Here is a 9,653-nt window from a genome sequence, read left to right on the forward strand (position 1 = left end):
ACAAAATCACAAAGTGTCACAAGATTATTTTTAATACCCCTCCCCTAATGATTAATGAAAGATTTCAGTCCAGCATAAGTGGGCCAGCAAAATAGCTCCTGGAAGGATAGATCCACAATTGGTCTATTAAGGCCAGGAAAACTTGACTTAGAAGTCAAATGTAATTCAGAAAAAAACATGAATTGAGAAGATCCTTAGTGCTTAATAACACCGTGAGATGTACAAGTTGTCATGTCGAAAACAAACTTTACAACTTTGGTGCTGGGGGCGGGGGGGGGGGGGGGGGGGAAGGGGGGGAGGATCGGGTCGGGGGGCAGGGGGAGGATGCCAAGGGATGGGAAGGGGAAACAAAGGAGGAGGCAACAATGCTTGGTAAGAAATGTACTCATTACCTTGCCCATGTAATTTTAACCCCTCTGAACAGTATTTTCACAATTAAAAAAAACACTGGTACTTCAGTAAAACTTGATTCTGTGGTATAAAAATGTTGTCATTCTCAAAATATTTAATCTCCTGAAAGTGTATTCTTTCTCTTTTTTTTTTTTTACATTTCTTTTTTTTTGGGGGGGGGGGGATCTGGTTGTGGGGCCTGAACTCTGGGCCTGGGCGCTGTCCCTCAGCTCTTCAGCTCAAGGCTAGAGCTCTACCACTTGAGCCACAGCACCACTTCCGGCTTTTTTTCATTTTGCTTATGTGGTGCTGAGGAATCGAACCCAGGGCCTCAGGCATGCAAGGCAAGCGCTCTAACACTGAGCCATCTTCCCAGCCCCCACTGTATTCTTTTTCAAATAATCTTTGAAAAATCAAATTCGCAAACCAGGCGCTAGTGGCTCACGCATGTAATCCTAAATACTCACGAGGCTGAGATCTGAGGATCACGGTTCAAAGCCAGCCCGGGCAGGAAAGTCCGTTAGACTCTTATCTCCAATAAACCACTCGGATATCAGAAGTGGCACTGTGGCTCAAGTGGTAGAGTGTTCGCCTTGAGCTCAAGAGTGCAGGGACAGTGCCCAAGCCCAGAGTTCAAGCCCCACGACCTTCTAAAAAAAATTCACATTCACCAAAATAACATTTGACAAATAGATGATACTTAGTGGCAATAGAGTTACAATAGAGTTGATTTGTTTACCCAGCACTAATGCCAATCAGGTTCAACCATTCATTAAACTGTAGAAATAGTGCCACCCACCATTTGTGTTGGTCATTAGATGCCTTCCAAAATTTGTTAAATATATCAGCCTCCCATATTTCAAACCCAAACGTTAGCTAATAAAGTAAATTTCATCATTTAATAAGGTACATTTTAAAAAGTCACAAATAGTTGCCTTATAATATGTTATTTTATGTTTTCCTTATCTAACATAGTAAGTCTTGAATATGGGTACTCATCAGAGATATGACAAACATAAAATCTGTCTTCTATTTCTATCATATTCCTCTATTATAGTACATTTTAATTTTCTTTTTTCAAAACTTAAATGTAGTAGAAAATATTATCCCATGTAAAATTAAATGATCACACACCATTGTACAAATCCATTTATAAAAATTGGTAGTTTAGAATACATTCTAAACCATTTTTAAACTTTCTTGTTGACTAAAGATTAATCTTCCAAATGGATGAGAATTAAATCATGTCTAGGTGCTTCACACCTCCAGTCTTGCAAATTATTATTGCAGATGAATGAATTATGGAAATATAAGCTGACATAAGTTCAAGTATATGCAGGATTGAAACTCCATGGAATGTATATAAACCTTTCAAACTTTTAACAGACAGTTTAACAGAATGACTATCAGGAAGTTGAAACCAGAATGGAATAATAGTAAATACATAGAATGAATGAAAAATAGAACAAGGGGCAAGTTCAGCTAGAATATCAATGTACACATGTGATAAAGAAAGTGGTTAATCTGAAATAAATCTTGGAGAAGGAGTTGGTTGACAATGATGGAAGGAGTGAATCTGATCCAGGAGCATTGGACAATTAGATGGACATATTTAATTGTAACACACTTGCACAACCTTTTGAAATTCAGTGAAAAAACACACAAAAATTACAACCAAACAGCAATCTCTAGAAATTATGAATATGACCTCTCAAAATTTTAAGCAGTTAATGAAGGGCAGTCTTGGGAAAAGCAAACAAAACTATTAAAAGAGGGCATTTGAGGTAGGGGAGAAATTTGAACAGATTTATATAGATTGTTTCAGGTTATAAATCAACTATATCTGCTTCAAATGTTATCTTCCTTCTGTGAGTTCTCTCTGACTGAACTGGATACTCCAGTCCTGAGACACACTTGATATCTTGTGAAGATAGAATGGAAGAGAAAAATATCAAGAACCCATTACTCTGCTGGAGAGAAAACAATCCTCTAAGTTTTCTTTCATCTCTCTTCACTACTCTTTCTTCATACTTTTAAGTCAATTGATTTTGAGTAATATATTTCCTTCTTTGTTCTGGAAAAGTAATTGGTGAAAGTAATTCACTAAATATTATTTGCCATTTTTTATCATGCTGTTTACTTGTTCAAGGGAGACCATTAAACTTCACACCTGCATTTGGTTGCCATAAAAACCCAACATTGATGTTAATCAGGACAAACTCTAATGTAAAACTTTGTCTCCAAAAAAACCAGTCCAAGAAACTGTGATCACAAATATTTGGATATCCATTTTTCTTTTTTCTTTTACCTTGAAAGTCTTCTTGTGTCGGGCTGGGAAGGTGGCTCAGTGGTGGAGCGCTTGCCTTGCATGCCTGAGGCCCTGAGTTTGATTCCTCAGCACCACATAAGCAAAAAGAAAAAAGCTGAAAGTGGCGCTGTGGCTCAAGTGGTAGAGCACTAGCCTTGAGCTGAAGAGCTGAGGGACAGCGCCCAAGCCCAGAGTTCAGGTCCCACGAACAGACCCCCCCCGAAAAGAAAAAAGAAAAAAAAGAAAGTCTTCTTGTGTCTAAAGTGCTAACAAACATAAGTACTCCACCACTTTTTGGTTCAATCACTTCTAACCTCAAAGATATATTTTGCTAACAAGATGCTTAGAGGAAACCGCAGAATACTCCACTTTTATCTTCTCTTAAGACTCTCCTTAGATACCATATCAGGAACAGTGAAGTTATTCTTTGCAAAATTATTTCAATAGATTATTTTTCCCTTAGTCTTGCATTTGCTCAACAAGATGTATGGAAGAGAATAAAGTTAAATCACCCATACCTTGGATAACAGTGTCTGTTACAAAGGACAATGCTTCTATGTTCTCCTTCTATGTCCTCCTCTTAGCTCTTGCCTGATTTCCAATTAATCACAGCTTCTTGACTTCAAGTCTAGAGAAGCTGAAGGACTATAAGGCCTCCCCCACTGCTACATCTCCATGGTTTCTCCTTTAAAACTCTTTGAAGTTGCCTCCTTTGGATGTGGGATTTATTTTCATGTTTTCATTCAATCAGTTCTGCATTGTAGTGAGCCAAATAAGCTCTGTAAAATCACTTTAGGTAGCAAAAATATTACAATCTATGTCAAAAGTTTTGGCCTCCCTCCACTGCTGAAGCCAATTTGCTTAGCTAGGGCTTCTAAGAACACTGATTTCTGACCTTTTCCATGTGCTCAATTTTTTTCTGAACCCAAAACTTTTTGAGATAGCTTATGCAATAAGCTATCTCATGTTAATAAGGATATTATATTTGTGAGCCATTTAGAAATGTGAAATCACTGGTTTGAAGTATCCAATCAGATTTTTTTTCTGTGTTTCAGTGCTTCACATGCAAAGACATTGTGGAAAGTATTACAAACAGAAAAGTGTAAACCCAATACCTTTTTTCATTGTGGAGGACACTTTCTCCCTAAATATTTTGACCCAAATTATCTTTTTCAGAGAATTACTGTTTGGTAATTAAAGGTCAATTCACAAATTTTGATGTCTTTTTTTAAAGAAATTTGAATTAAATTGCACTATAACCTTGTTTCATACAGTGAATATATTTCCTGGGTAAGGACAATTTTCAAGGGAAGCTACAGGATTTACAGCAAGGTTTCTGAGGTTTGTTTGTTTAGTGTGAAAATGAGCCATCTTCACTCACATTGCTCCCTCTCCACTAAGTCTCCATGGATTTCTTTGCATGAAAGCCTATTTTCTCAGGCAATTTTAAATGTTCTTAATAGGCTACGTTGTTAAAAAGTTTGAACAATTAAAATATACGTGTCATAATTTTAAAACTCTTTTGAAATTCCTTTATCAGAATCGCGAATTCATCAATCCTAATTCCACCTTTACCATCAAAAACTGTTAACATGTTGTTTTCACGATGTAGTGTCCATGCAACTATTATTTTCCAGTGGCTTCGTTATGCAAATATATGACCACATAAGCTGATACTGAACAAAATGAACTCCAAGATATGGAATCAGAGATTTTTATTTGTGGTTGTTGTTTTTTATGTATTATGTGATTTCCATTTTCTTTGGTTTTCCCCGGTTGGTTTATCCCTTGCTGTATTTGATTTTGGTACATTGTGTATTTTGTATACATTTACCTTAATTAGGGAAGGGAAAAGGAACATCACAATGGTGACACAAATGACAAAGGGCAAAACAATGCATTAGCAATACTCACAAGACAATATGTTAGGAATATACATTACAACTTGTGAGGGGTACTGAGGTGAAGGAAAACTGTGAGAAAAGTGAAGGAGGGGGTAACAAGTTTGAAAAGTTATGTATTCACTACCTAACAATTACTGTAACCCGACTGTACATCATTTTGACAATAAAATTAAATAAAAAAATAAGCTGCATAAAATAAAATTTCACTGTATTGGTATAGTTAATATTATTTTTTATGTAGTAAAATTTTAAAAATCAATACTATTTTGCGTCTAATTTGACTTAATTACCCTTTCTTTATCAAAAGGTCGTCAACTTGAGTGTTATCCAACTAGACAATATTTTCACAATATACTTGCCTATTTTGGAAAAAATAAATTTAGCACTTTCACACACATAAAATCGAAAACAGTTTAATTCTATGGAAACCCATAACTTTTAAAATTAAATAAGTTGTTGGGACAGAATATATGTGTTCTTCAAAATTCCTATGACTAATAACTACTCATTTTCAAATTCTAAACATTCCATACCTGAGAGATTCAAAACAGTACTTGTTTTCATGTTATATAATTCTGCAATTGATGCAGTTTCCAATGGGGTGTTACAGATTGAGAAGTCAACAGAAAAATAGCCACATTCTGCTACAGGATAAAACTATGAAGCATCTGTAATAAGTCTTCAAGAGTAAGCAATCCCAAGCTTTATGCCATAAAGTCATCCTAGCCCAACAGTTTCCAACTTGAAAGGTGCACCTTAAAATTCCCTTAATTCACATCATGAATAGCATATCTCTACTGTGAAAAAATACTACACCTCTGGTATTGTGATGCCCTCCTAATTCTGCAAAGAACACCACAATAAACTCAGTTGCATCACTTTTCCCCCAGTGGTATTCTTGAGATCAGAACACTTGCAAATATTATTTATATTTATACTTTTTTAACTATCATAGATATTCAGGATACTAAGATCAGAAGATTATGGTTCAAAACCCATCCAGGCAGGAAGGTCCCTTAGAACCTTATCTCCAATAAACTTCTCAGAAAAAGCCAGACACAAGTGGCACTGAGGTTGAAATGGTAGGGCAGGAGCCTTGAGCTCAGAGACAGTGTCCAGGCCCAGAGTTCAACCCCTAGGTCAAACCAATAAAGCAAAAACAAAAATTGGGCTGAGAAGGTGGCTCAGTGGTAGAGAGCTTGCCTTGCATGCATGAGGGCCTGGGTTCGATTCCTCAGCACCACATTAGCAAAAAGAAAAATAGCCGGAATTGGCGCTGTGGCTCAAGTGGTAGGGCACTACCCTTGAGCTGGAGAGCTGAGGGACAGTACCCAGGACCAGAGTTCAGGCCTCACGACCAGACCCCCCCACAAAAATAAAATAAAAGTGAACCCAAACCTAGCATTTGTCTCATTGTATACAGAGGCACATAATTAAGGAAATTGCTTCCTGTGTAACATATAGGTAGAAGAAAGAAGATGTCACACAATTATTCTCTTCATACCATGTTATACCAAACCCTCAAAAAATGCTTTTTCTAAATTTATAAATTAATATCATCCATTTGTTGGCAACTCTGTCTAGATTATTCACATTATCATTTTATACATGAACTGTTGGAATTATCTATTAACTAAGTTCTAATTATAACTCTCTTGAAAGAATTTCTAGGCAAATAGAATGCCAGAATCATTTGTGAATTTGTCAGTTAAAACCTCTACTTAAAAAGAATTTTGTAGTATCCTATAGAATATGGAATTACAAAAAAAACCAAACTATTTATTTTGAATCTAAATTCTAATTTTGCAAGGTCCACAAAGTCCTACATTAGACAAACTGTGCTATTTCTCCAGGCTTAAGTTTTGTAAACCTTCATCATTTCTTTGGCATCCAACAGAATGAAACTTACTTACTTTTTCAAATTTTGGATGGGAATCATGAGCTATTTTGCATCTAAGAAGGTTCTGTAATTAAGAGAGCATTTAAAACACAACTGAGGATTATATATCAGTTGCATTTCAATAGGAAACTTGACTTCTCAAAACATAATGACAAAATTAGCCCAAACTTCGAACTTTGTATTCCTTTCTTGTAACTTGGTTTGTTTCATTGAGACAAAATTATACTACCTGGTCCAGGGAAGGTATCACTATGTAATTCCACTCTCTAATCTCCTGTCTTAGTCTGAGTGTTAGAATTCCAGGCTTGTATCACATTGCCCTGCCATAGTTTGTTGGTTTATTTAATCTAGAAACACACTAGCAATTCTGAACTTCTCTGATGATCTTATCCATTGACTGCTCAGACTGTTTATGTACAATTTTGAAAGATGTTCTAACATTTGACACAGGATATGAACATTTTCAGATGCACATGCAGGGGTCTCTGATTCATTCCTTCATGGATCCGATCCCTTTAATAATGATTACTTGACTTTCTTATTATCTCTGATCCCTACCTATCTAATAGTCTCAAACTTTTTTGAAGAAAGTTCACTTGAGGACTTTTTAATATTAAAATTTATCACTTGATTCTAGTTTTACTCAGGACATATTTTCTATTGCTTTCTAACTTTTCTACATATTCTGAGAGTTGTTTCATTTGTGTATTCATGTGTGCATATATAAGTACCTCTGTGTGTATGCGTATGCTTGTATGTGTGTATGCAAAAGCCTCAAACTCTTATTCAACAATTTGCTCATGAGTGGTATTCCATCACTTGAACTGCTCTTCCAATGCAGCTTTGGCTGGTTAATTATAGATAGTGTCTCAAAGACTGTTCTGCCCAGGCTGGATGCAAACTGAACTTCCCAGACTCCTTTACATTCTTAAGTTTTGTTTTTCCAGGAGTATCAACTTTTTAAACTACAAACATTTTTGTGAGTGTGAAGTCTAACCTGTAGCCCAGATTTTTAACTCAAAATTCATATAAAGATAGATGAACATACACATTACATATGCTGAATGTACACTGTTAGAAATGTGATCTTAAGCTGGGTGGTGGTGAGATCTGAGGATTGAAGTTCAAAGCCAGCCCAGGTAGGAAAGTCCCGGAGACTCTTTTCTCTAATTAACTACAAGAAAACTGGAAGTGGCACTATGGCTCAAGGGGTAGAGCACTAGCCTTGAGCTGAATAGCAGAGGGACAGCACCCAGGGTTCAAGTGCCACGACCAACAGCAAAAAAAAAAATATATATATATATATATATATATATATATATATAGGAAATCTTATATAAATATATATATTTATATACATATTATATTTACATATAAATATATATATAGGAAATAAGAAGAAATATGATCTTTGCCTCCATGTTCATTGCTAGTATAATCCCTGCTCTTTCAAGATGGACTTTTCTCCAGTTAAGTCCATTCTCTTATATCTGACTTGCATGGAACCAGAATCATTCTTCTATTCTACTTTTTACAAATTTGCACGATGGAAGTGTGATTTAGAAAGGGAGTGGCCTCATACTTCATGTTCCACTTAGGAGAAATGCTTTCTCTATATCACTTCTGTAAATCTACGTACTGAACTTGGCTTCATTGTTTCAATGTTGTCTTATTTGTAGAGTCTTCTATATTGTATTGAACCCTTAAACACAGAACTTCTCTTTCTCCTATTATTGCTATTGTTTCTCTTACTGTTAACTCTTGTACATTTGGAAAATAATGCACAGCACATACACTCACAAAAAAATGATCTGAGAACCTTCTTCCCATTTAAAATTCACCTTAATTTACAGAGCACTTATGATGTTTGAACTCAATGTACTCATGGATAATGTATTTATAAGCAATTTAAATTCCATATTTTCTCTTTACCAAGTTGTCTCTGAAAAATTGCTACATGATGTCCAAAGGTGTCCTTGTGCTATTTCAGTGAAGCCAGCAAACATTCCTTATACCTAAGCAGCACCATAAATTGTTACGGGAATTGTAACTATTACTGAAGGTGGAACCTGATCCCAGGAGAGGAATTGAACGTAGAGGTATGACAAAGTTCAAATTAATTTGTGCTTTCCTTTTTACTGTACAAGAAAAGGATCCAAGGATTGAGGGAAACTCTATCCCTGACTTTTCAAGTGTGTATTTTACTCATATAAAGCTTGTTTGTAAACTTCTGGTCGAGAGTATTACAAAAGGAAATAATGTGCCATTTGAGGGCCAGCGTAGAACAAAATGAAATAACATTGTTTTAAAAGTGTTCTACTGCAAAGAAAAAAAGACATGGAGATTTTAAAGTGCTCTATGGATGGATATTTCACTCCTGAGATGATTCTCTTGTTGCAGGATTTAGTTATCCATTCCTTTAGTGTGGTCCTGAGTTCTCCATAGCAATAAGGATTCCACAAAAGCAGGATCCAGTGAGTATAATCAGCAAAAACAGTCTCTTCTCAGACCAGTTCTCCTTTAAGGAGGGTCCCAAAGAAATACCTGTTTGTTTGTTTGTTTTTTTCTTGGTTTGGTTGTTAGTTCAGTTTGTGCTGGTTCTGGGGCTTGATCCCAGAGGCTGGACCATGTCCCTGAATAGATGTCTTTCCTGTCCACTTGCCCCCAAAGCTAGTACTTTACTGCTTGAGCCAAACCCCCACTTCTGGACTTTTTGGTGGTTAATTAGAGATGAGAGCTTGACAGACTCTGGGTTTACTTTGAACTGAGATAGTAAGAAAGCCAAGTGACGGGCTGAAAAGGTCGCTCAGGAGTAGAGTGCTTGCCTTGAATGCATGAGGCCCTGGGTTCGATTCCTCAGCACCACAAGAGCAGAAAAACCTGGATGTGGTGCTGTGTCTCAAGTGGTAGAGCACTAGCCTTGAGCTGAAGAGCTTAGGGACAGTGCCCAGGCCCAGAATTCAGGCACCATGACTGGCAAAAAAAAAAAAAAAGCCAAGTGTCATCAACTGTATCAAGTCTTCTGTTTCCAACCAAGAAATACTAAATGAAGTTTATTATAAAGCTAATATTTGACAATTTTTAAAAGAAGAGAATATGTCCAGCCAAGAATCCATAACTTAAATAACTCAGCAAAAGTAAGTGCACTGCA

This window comes from Dipodomys spectabilis, unplaced genomic scaffold (genome assembly GCF_019054845.1).
Source record: "Dipodomys spectabilis isolate Male_0828 unplaced genomic scaffold, ASM1905484v1 ptg000333l, whole genome shotgun sequence".
Classification (NCBI taxonomy): Eukaryota; Metazoa; Chordata; class Mammalia; order Rodentia; family Heteromyidae; genus Dipodomys; species Dipodomys spectabilis.